Genomic DNA, 11,589 nt, shown 5'->3' with positions numbered 1-11,589 from the left:
TACAGTACAGGGCTTTTTGCTGTAGGTCTATTGTTAACGATGAAATTGGAAAGAGGATACCAATTACATTAATTTATAACAAAAAATCCAATCAAACGAGATAAGACAGAGAATGAAAGATAATAATATCAATATTTAAAGACCCCTTTAAACTTACCATTAAACATAAACTGACTGATCCAGAAATTTTTATAAAGGGGATGGGGGCAGACTGACTGTTAAAAACACAGGCCTCACTATGCCATGTACTAGTGAACAGTTCGGAACTTCCCGTGGCTTCTCAAAATTTGGCAACCTACATCTCAATTGCAAATTTAGTAAGTACAATTTTGATTTGAATCGACATATTGACAAACATGATAACATAAGGGACACACTGACGACATCAAAAGATCAATGTAGGATAAAAAAAAAAATCAAATAGTTTAGGGGTGTGGTGGATGGGTAAATATTGCTGCAAGTTTTGCTTATCCCACATCAATTTTACAAGTATATTCAATCATTTTTTTCCAAAATTCGGTTCGGGGGGGGGTGGGGGGGGGGGGCAGTGAAAAAACTATGTTAATTAAGTTTTGTTTATTCCACATTGAACTTTTGATGTCGTCCACAAGATCTTGTGAGCTTTACGTTGAATATAGGAGAATTATAAAACAAAATATATTGCTTCACCTTGGAACAATTGATGATCAAGTCCAAAATTTAGCCATTTCAAGGATCTATCAGGCTGATAATGTAGCACTGGCTATTATTAGAATCTTAATTGTATCGAGTAAATCAAGGAGACAGTAGGAAAACTTATAAGATGTTTCCTAATAATCATGATTACAAAAGAGCTTGACACGAATTTTTAACTGAAGGCCGCTGAGTCTGTCCGATTGGTAAAATTTTGATTGCACTTAAATGAATACATAAGTCACGGTGACCCCCTCCCCCTTTTCCTCCCCCGCCCATTATAAGTGTCCAAGACTTTAATTCTTCTCTGATTTAAGCTAGGATGTGTATAGTTAGTAAGTCAGTAATTTGTATTGGTTTGAAATCCAAAATCATAGGATTGATACCAAGACAATACACATTGGTTATACACAAACATGACAAACATACAGACATATATATCATACCAAATTCATAAAGATTGTATATATATATACACAGCCATGTATCACCATCATTGCTGGTGATCCGATGGATAAATCTGTTGTAGAGTTGTCACTGACTTAGACGTTCTTATACATATAATTAATTTCTGTGACTGTATCTTGCATTAATTTGTTACAATAACATCTCCATGGCTTATATATCATGTACTGTAGTACGACGCTAGATTAAAACTGCCGAGGAAAGGTAACACACGGCCACCGAAAACTTTATTATTGTGAGGCCCAGGTGGTCGTGTGGTCTAGCGGGACGGCTACAAAAGGGGGGTATAGGGGGTGGGTTCTAACTATATGTCCCCCTGCAAATGCCGCATTGATCGTACCAAAAAGGGGGGTCCAACCCCCAGAACCCCCCCCCCCCTGGATCCGCCACTGATGTATGATAATGTCATGTAGGCCTATGTCTCCGATTTCATTTCTTCATAGTTTTATATAAAGGACTATAAAGCCGCCGTGACTGATTTGTAGACAAATCCTTGTTTATAACAGAGGCCTATTTTAAAATACTCAGTGTACCACTTCTGAACTTTTTTGTATTTATTTTCAATACTTAAATCCCCATTCTTGATTCCAGACCGTCACGTGTTCCGGACTAACTCTCAATCATATACGTAAATGATCGTAAATGTATTCTCGAAAGCTTGACAAGTGGAATACGAAAACCCGGAAAAATCACCGTTGCCGTTTTTTACACTATGACGCAACTCATCCATGGACGCTCGTCTGCTGCTGAATTCATGTTTTACAGTTAAAAAGAATGGAAAGATATATACTAGTCTGATAGATGATACGAGGACCTCTGGTTTTTCAAAACTGTTGGATCAACAAGTTATTATAAACAGATAAATTGAAATGGGTTGCTTGTCGATTAACTTGAAGAAACCGGGGAACGCATGAACGAAACGCACACAAACAAGAAAGTTGTGTTTTTTTTATGGATTACATACCCGCTATTTTGTACTTGGAAAGCGCACCGAAAGGTAAATATATATCATGCACATATTTAAGAAGATGCTAGTGGTATACCTTTCACGAGAAAAAACATTTGAATTTATAAATTTCATCGCATGCAAACCCGAAATCAAAATCAGTCTGACAAAGATCAGAAGATTGGCAAGAACGGACGCAAGTCAACTCGACCCACTGCCAAAACATGAAAACGGCCTACTTTTTTAACAACACGTCTCCCTTTCTAAAAATGTCTCACTCTTGTTAAGGGAGCTACCATGCGAGTTTTATTGGAGGTGGGGGGTCACAGGCACTTTTCTCAGAAAAAAATTCCCTATATATACCTTAATACATGTATAACACATTAAGGTATATAGGATTTTTTTTTTCTGAGACAAGTGCCTGTGTGGGGGGTGCTTGGATGTTATTTGAAAAATATGCGGAACTGGAGTTCCGTCAATTTAAAAAAAAACAAACTGCAGGATAACATTTTTATCGTAGCCCCCACCCCATAAAAGTCAAGTGGTGGCTTCCTTACCAACTCGTTCTGCTTTAAAAAAAAATTGCCCTACTTATAAAAAGGGTTAAAATCTGTAAAATATACTCCTGCAAAGAATGGCCTTGCCCAACTTGCATGACTTGGGTAAAATCCAAATGAATATAATTAATTAATTTATATAAAAAATAAAAGTCTGCAAATTTGCCCTTATTTACATAAATTTGTACTTATCTAGACTACCTAGTTCAAATAATTACGCCTTCTTGAAAGGCTATTACAATTTTTTTATTTGAAGCCTTACATAATTAGTCATTAGAGTAAAGCGTCCAAAAAATAATAATAATAGCCTTTCAAGACGTCATAATAATTTGGACTACTAGACTACCCAGAAATTAGAAAACACTGATATAAAAATTTAATATATACATAAAATTGATAATTGAAATGGGGAATGTGTCAAAGAGACAACAATCCGACCATAAAGCAGACAACAGGCAGATTCCAAAAAGAAAAGAAAATTTCCGTCAAAAAAAACAAATTAAGAAAACTAATACTAACTGTTATTTGAATGATAATATGTGAATGTTTTATTGAATAGTAATGTTATATAAAGCAAGCAAACCAATTATTGGATATGATTGTTTCCATTAAAAGTAAAAATGATCACAACAAGTTGAAAAATGTGAAATGTTTGACGGAAATTACTTCCCATTTTTTGACACAAGGTTCATGTTTTACGAGGCTTTAAGTTGACACTGGTATAATGGTTTTTATTAGTGTAGTCTGATTATTCAAACATCTCTGTTTCCAAATCTTTTGCTTTTCTTTTGTTAAAAACATCTGTGATATGTATTTTTTTCAATTTCAAATACCTTACTTATTAGATGCTCGTCTGTCAATAAATGTTATGATAGCAACAGGTTCATAAAATCATGCCACATCATTGTAGGTACTTATATAAGCCTGTTAAAATTGTATTTCATAATGTACATTATACATACACATTTTGGATCTTTCAATTTACTTTATTTAATCAATAGTTTTATCAAATCTGTTGCTAACATAATTTCTGTTAAACTTGTCATTTTATGTTAGCAACATTTGGATGTGCTACAAATTAGAGTTATCTGTCCTGGGTTAAAATCTTTTTAAATTTCAGGCAGCACTATTTTGCAGGAGTTCTTAATATGACTTTCAACTAAGATAAAATCTCCAATGTTGGTTAAAAATCTCAAATATATATTGTCCGTCAAATTTATTTATGTTAGCACAATCTTATGTTAGCAACAAGTCCGTCAACATCTTATGTTAGCAACACTATTTAGTCCGTCAAATTTTATGTTAGCAACAATAATGTCCGTCAAATTTTATGTTAGCATAAAAAAAGTCCGTCAAATATTATGTTAGCAACAAAAAAGTCTGTCAAATGTTATGTTAGCAACAAAAAAGTCCGTCAAATATTATGTTAGCAACAATAAAGTCCGTCAATTTTTATGTTAGCAACAACTTAATTTCTGTCAAATCTTATGTTAGCAGCATTGTTCATGTCTGTCAAATTTTATGTTAGCAACTCCAAGATAATCCTTTTTAAAAGTTATTCCAATTCCTTTTTTATTGGTGCAGATGTTCAGAAATGTTTTATTCCAATTTGCCTTTCATATTAAATCAAGATATACAAAATGTACATCCAAACCTTGAAAATACTGAAAATATCAAGATTTTTTGTGTTGCTAACATAAGAATTTTCCGTCAAAATGTCTGTCAATTTTGTTATGATAGCAACATTTTTTTTAAGGTTGTTTTTATTTAAAAAATATAATGTGAATAGATCTATCTTTTGTCAAAAAGTGTTTACTTATATAAGTATAACATGTACAAAATGTATTCCAAAACAGAAATTCATTGGTATTGATTTTGTAAAACATAATTTTGGGAACTTTTCAACTTTCTTATTTGGAATCTGCCATCAGCAGAAGGTCACCAACATGTCTTCAATGCAGCAAGAAATTCCGGAGGCGTCCATCAGCTGGCCCCTAAACAAATATATATATTACGGATTACAAATGTGTCGAGGTTTGTGATTGGATAACAACACAGAGATGTCAGTATATATTCAGGAAACTGCCGGGGTATATACGACGTTTTTATCCCCAATTGGCACCTCAAAAACGTCATCATAACACCGGTTACTATGTGACGTAGTCAAAAGCTATCAGACTGTCAGAGGCTCACAGAGGAAAAATAATGACGTGCTTCAGTCAGTAATACATTTTTGATACAAAATCGCGCATTTTACACTTTTAATACTTAAATTTAATGTTAAAAGTGTTATTATGAATTATTACATACACGATAAAATTATGTTCACAGCAAATTAGAAAATCCTTCACGTATGCCGAACATATCAGGTTGGGTTTTTCAATATATATGTGTTGTCAACAAATACCTGCACTGGAAAATAACATTAAGTCAGGGGTAATCCGTAATATATGTGTAATTCAGGTCTCAGAAAGGGTATATACTGTGACATTCCCGGCTTAGGGCTTATATCCCCTTCGCCTTCGGCTCAGGGGATATAAACTCTAAGCCGGGAATGTCACAGTATATACCCTGTCTGAGACCTGAATAACATATAATATACTAGTTCAGTGATAATGAACGCCATACTAAACATGCTAAACTCCAAATTGTACACAAGAAACTAAAATTAAAAATAGTACAAGACTAACAAAGGCCAGAGGCTCCTGACTTGGGACAGGTGCAAAATTCAGGCGGGGTTAGACATGTTTATGAGATCTCAACCCTCTCCCTATACATGTACATGTACTGTACCTCTAGCCAATGCAGATGTATGATATCTATTGATTTTAATTGATGTGTCATTTCTAAAACCATGATTGTGGATTCATATTTATTATTAAATTATTATGTACATGTAATTTATGTATTTATTTAGTGTATCATAATCTATTTGAACTTTTTTTTAGCTGACTCAAAATCAAGCTGTTTGTGCCTCCTCTTGTACATGGGAAGTGGACTCCTTGAGAAGGTGAAAGGTCTGCTTTACATGTACGTATAAATGTTAATATAAAAATACAAAAAATGTGGTGATCATGGTGATAGTGAATGAGAAAATAGAGGAATTTTTAAAAGTGTAAATTCACTTTTTTCCACTTATAAATCTGTCATATTGTAGTTTATATGATAATAATGTTTAAATTACATAATTATTTTCAAAATAAAATATTGTTTAACGAGAAAAGAAAACTCTCCACCAGAAATCAATTGACATTGAAGTTAACTGTTAACAACAATAGGTCACTTTACATCCTTCAACAATGACTATGAGCAAAGCCAATACTGCATATTCAGTTTTTAAGGACCCTATATGAGAATCACAAATTTGTAAATCTATTCAAACAAGAAAACTAAGAGACTGATTTATACAATGTAAAATATAAAAAACAGAACAAAAAAAAAATAAGATAAACAGCAACATACATGTAAGACAAATCGAACCACTAAATTACACTTATTTAGTTAGAAATATGTGTCGAATGACCCCTCTTGCTAACTAACATGCCAACATGACTAAAAATGGAACATAGGGGTAAAATACAGTTTTTGGCTAATACTTGTATCTCTGAAAGCAGAAACTAAAGCATTCAGAGCAAATTTGACCTGAGGTTAAAATGTTTATCAGGTTAAGAAGAGCTATCCTTTTTTCAGGGAAAGTTTGTTGGTTTAGTTTAAAACATCAAAACTAAGCCAATTTTGCAAGATCAAATATTAAATGCAATTTTGGCAGATATTATAACTTCATTTCATTAAACATTATTTCTTTTAGCATTTTCAATGAATGTACAAGTACAAGTACTTTGAGAAGTAGGAGAAGCTAAGCAACAGAACAGAATTCATTTGGGTCATTGCTGTCTAGATTATATAGTGGATTCATAGATTGTCATATTGATTTATGTGCATATGAGCACAGAGGTGCAGTATAGTCAATGAATAATTTTGTGATGAGAGGTATGTTTATATTAAAATGATGCCTAGTTTATTTGATAATTTTGCTCTCTTGTCAAACTCGGTAAATCATGTACATATAGTTTCCAAGATTTATTTTAAAATTTGAGGTCATAGAGTTCCATGTTTTGATTCTTGTTGTGGGCAAGTTTGAAAATTATCCATGTTAACAGTTAGAAGTGACAAATTATTTTTTTTACAAAACCATTAACAATTTGTAGTCCAGTCTAACTAAGATTTAACCCTTTCCTCCATGGAATTTTTTTATTACATACTTGATTCGCATAGGATTTTTTCAATAAACATGATTAAAAAAAATCATCAGGTTTAAAGTATTAATGCATTGTGAAAACGAACATTTCATCAATGAAATTCAAGTCAGATATTCTCATGACTATCCTTTTCATATTGGATACAATTTTTTTTAAGTCTTTTTTAATATGCAGACATTTTGTAGTCAATGCATTTCAACTGAGGTACTACACAGGCGTCAAAAGGCGTCATTATGGAGTAAAGGGGTCAAAAAGCGTCATTATGGAGGAAACGGTTAACCTCAAACTAATTAAAACAGAAAATGTTTTAGTTCTAATCTATAGCGTTATGCCCTTTAAATTTATATACACAGAAAAAAGTCCCATAAAATCTAACTTGAGGAAAACTCAAAAGTGGCATTTTATATTTCCTTTGGAAATTAACATTGGAAGGGGAGAGAACTCCGCAAAAATGAGTCCTTTTTTGGTCAGTTTTTGGTTGATTTTCTTGAAATTTATGTAAAGGCTTAAGCACGATACTTTTATGGAGTTAATATAAGTTTGTATTTGACTAAATTATATAATCTCCTGCTCATGAAATGTACAAAACCGAAGTGTTACAGGTAGTTTTTTTTTGTGCATTTTTCATTAAAGAAATTGCAAATTTGAAGCTTTGAGACCATTTTGAAAAAATAATGTGAAAATTTGGTATTGTTTATATCTGTATATTATATTCTTTCAGCATCTTACTTGTCTAAAGAAACTTTAAACCACAAAATGAAGAATACATGCTTAATTATTTTTATCAAATTTGAGATTCTTTACCTGGACACCAAGCAATAGGTATGGGCTTTGCTCATTGTTGAAGGCCATACAGTGACCAATAGTTGTTAATGTCTGTGTCACTTTGGTCTTTTGTGGATAGTTGTCTCATTGGCAATCATACAACATCTTCTTTTTTATAATAACTTATGGTAAAGTGATTAATATTGTGCAATTGTAGTTATAATATAGGGTTATTGCATGAATATTGTCATGAGTAGAATTTTATATTGCACGAGCTTGCAAGTGCAATTTTTGTTCTACAAGGGACAATATTTCCCAATATTCATGCAATAATTTTGAAGATGTATTGCACTGGTGCAATATTTTAGGGTTATTGCATGAATATTGGGGAATATTGTCCCGAGTAGAATTTTATATTGCACAAGCTTGCGAGTGCAATATATGTTCTACGAGGGACAATATACCCCAATATTCATGCAATAACCCTTTTATTGTATAGCAATATAATATTTGAAAGTAAAAATTGGTTTAAACTAAGAGTTTGTCATTGATGACTTCATGACTTTTTTGAAGATTTATTGCACTAGTGCAATATTAGCATTTATTGCACGCTAACTTTTAGTTATTTTCTGTGGGAAATATTATATTGCTATACAATAATAGAATTTATTGCACGCTAACTTTTGGTTACTTTCTGTGGGAAATATTATATTGCTATGCAAAAATTCTTGTAATTAGTGCTTCACTTAAATGTTGACAAGTTTCTTACTCCTTGATACAGGTCCTAATTTGGATTGTAAATAAATATTTGACATATTATATGTTTCTGAATTAATGAAGTCAAAGAACTTGAAATTGGTTACACAGCTACGTTTGCATCTATGTACTATTTCTGAACCAAAAAATATGTAGTACTGTAGCTTCGGAGGCGACAGCATAAACAATGTATTAGTTTGTGATTAGGTCTAGTTTATGGTGAACCACAAGTGATAATGTGATAGGATAATCATATTTGGTATGCAGTTGTATAAGCATTGGCACATCTCATTTCCATGGAGATTATTTGGCCCTGCCTTCTCAGTCATGGTCTATTGACTTCGAAACTTTTGCTTATTTTACATGTATTAGTTTGTGATTAGGTCAGTTTATGGGGAACCACAAGTGGTAGGTCAATGATATTTGGTATGCAGTTGTATAAGCATTGGTATATCTCATTTCCATGGAGATAATTTGGCTCCGCCCCCTTAGTCATGGTCTATTGACTTTGAAACTTATCTTAGTTTTCATGTATTAGTTTGTGATTAGATCAATTTAAGATAAACTGCTTATGTTTAGTCAATAATATTTGGTATGCAAATTTATTGGTATTTGCATGTATTGTTTCCAGGGAGATTATATAGCCCCACCCCCTCATCATCGTTCATTGACTTTGAAACTTTTACATAGTTGACACGTTAATGTTTGTAATTAGGTTTGGGAAAGTCAATGGCATTTGGTATGCAGTTGTATTAGCATTGGCACATCTCATTTACATGGAGATTGTTTAGCCATGTAACTCAGTCATGGTTCATTGACTTTGAATATTTGCATAACTTATGTAAGATGTTAAAGTATTGCTATTTTGATTTCAACATTTGCATATAATCAAAATTACCAAAAAAGGCTAGACATATCTCTGTGATAACAGTTTATTCATGTTATTACACCGTTACATTTTCAAATCTCTTCAAGTTAAGATTTTCAAACATGGAATAATATGATCACTGTGGGTATTATTTGTAAAAAAAATTATAGTACAAAACAAGTACATGTACTGTACAATACATGTACCGTACCTAAATGTTACAATAATTTTTAAGTAAAGAAAGTTATGATACTAAATATCAAAAGTAAATGTCCAGTACTACAGATTTTAAGTACAGAAACATTACCTATGCAAAAGTAGCAGTTTATATGAATTCAAGAATTGAATCTACATGTATATTCAATTAAAGATTTCTTGCTGTTGTGCAATACACTGGGCTGTTGCGCAATAATTGGTTAATCTGTTGTCAGACTGCAAACAAACAATAATTTCTCAATGTCACATGTATATCAGAAATTTATAAAAAGAAAACTAAAAGGAGGTTTTCTTAATAGCTATAAATCAGTCATCAAAGTTTAACGAAATTTTAAGGATACATGTATTTCCAAAAACTTGAAAGTCACCCCTTTTCTTATGACATGTATGAAGAAAATCTTATAACTCAGAAACTGACAAACTTAAATTTATAAAAATCAAATGGGAGCTTACAACAAAAAATATGAACAATTTAACTAAGTTTCATGATATTCAGCATTTTTGTTCCACTCAACGAAGTTTTGGGGGGTATAATGTTTTTGACCTGTCTGTCTGACGTCAAGTCCTGTTTCTTGTCATCACAACTGTTTTCAAACCACACAACAGAATTTCATGAAATCTTTTTAGATAATAAGGACATAAAATGTAGATGTGCATATCAACAGGAAATTAAGATTCAATTTTTTTTCTAGGAGTTAATTAAGCCCCTTTGAACTTATTTGCTTTAATGTACTACTTCAACAGTTTGTTATTGTAACTCCCGTGAATCCACACAACAGAATTTCATGAAACTTTGTAGATAATAAGGACATACTATGTAGATGTGCATATGGACAGGAAATTACAATTCATTTTTTTTTCTAGGAGTTATGCCCCTTTGAACTTATTTGCTTTATTACTACTTCAGCAGTTTGTCATTGCAACTCCTCTGAATCCACACAACAGAATTTCATGAAACTTAGTAGATAATAAGGACATACTATGTAGATGTGCATATTGACAGGAAATTATGATTCAATTGAAGTTTATCAATTGCCAAGGTACATTGAAAGGTTGTTCTTTTATTAAAATCTGCACATACATTGTATATAGGATTTTTTTTAAGCTTAAACTTGATCTTCTTTCTGTTGTTAGCTTACATTTTGTTTCAATTTACTTAAAAGTAAAAGTATATAGGAAAGGTATAAATTAGTGAGCATCGGTTCATACTACATGTAGTTTTTGTCTGGACGTCTTGATTAATTTATATATATATATACAATTTTAGCTTGTTACCAAATGAAAGGAAAGGACATTATTGGCAAGGATTGATATTACTGGTGAACATGAATGTCATGTAGGTGTGAATGCCCTGCAAAACAGACCTGATATCAAAGTAAGTTCATCTGTAGAATTGCAGTTAATTTAGATAATTTTATGTTATCTACCTAAAACTGTTTCAAGTTTAATTGTACATGTACACTGTTGCTTATTTTTCTCACTTTCTGATTCAATGCATGCATTAAACCTTACTCTGCTCGCCTCCTTCTGCTCCATACACACACACATGAGATGTCAGAAATTCAGACTATCATAGCATTTACATTACAAACTTACCTAGTCAGACTGGCCTATATTATGTATTGATAAGTTAACGTTGTTATCATTTAGAAAACATAAAATATTTGCCACTGGACATTCAAATAAGCAAAAAAAAAACGTCCAGTTAATGATTTTGCATTAACAGAATGAATTTGCAAACATATAACAATTAGCTTATGTAATTCATGGACGTTAGATTTATATTCTTTATGAATATTTTATTTCAGTTACCATCACAGTGAACATGGTGAAGAATGACCAATACCATGAATACAGGACATAGAAGACTACCTCACAAACTTGGGAATTTTACAAAAAATAGAACGTGACTATAAATCTATGAAAGCAAAATATGAACCAAAGACCACCACTGTTCTATCTAAAAAAAATATTCTGATGCAATACACATACAAGGATTTTGTCATAGAACTTTCTGTCCTACAGTGACTTGATGTTTAACAAGTTGAATATTGATGATATCTTTTTAAACATTTTACATGATAT

General features: G+C 32.0%; 1 long non-coding RNA gene across 1 annotated transcript; it reads left to right on the top strand.

The window, feature by feature from the left end:
• The first annotated feature begins 1,784 nt into the window (after window positions 1-1,784).
• LOC139523783 (uncharacterized) lies at window positions 1,785-11,412 on the top strand. The gene is made up of 5 exons (XR_011664690.1): window positions 1,785-2,134; window positions 5,589-5,670; window positions 6,449-6,630; window positions 10,772-10,879; window positions 11,313-11,412. It is a non-coding gene; the product is annotated as an uncharacterized lncRNA (long non-coding RNA).
• The last annotated feature ends 177 nt before the right edge of the window (window positions 11,413-11,589 follow it).

This window comes from Mytilus edulis, chromosome 5, assembly GCF_963676685.1.
Source record: "Mytilus edulis chromosome 5, xbMytEdul2.2, whole genome shotgun sequence".
Classification (NCBI taxonomy): Eukaryota; Metazoa; Mollusca; class Bivalvia; order Mytilida; family Mytilidae; genus Mytilus; species Mytilus edulis.
This window is presented reverse-complemented; position numbering and strand designations above follow the sequence as displayed.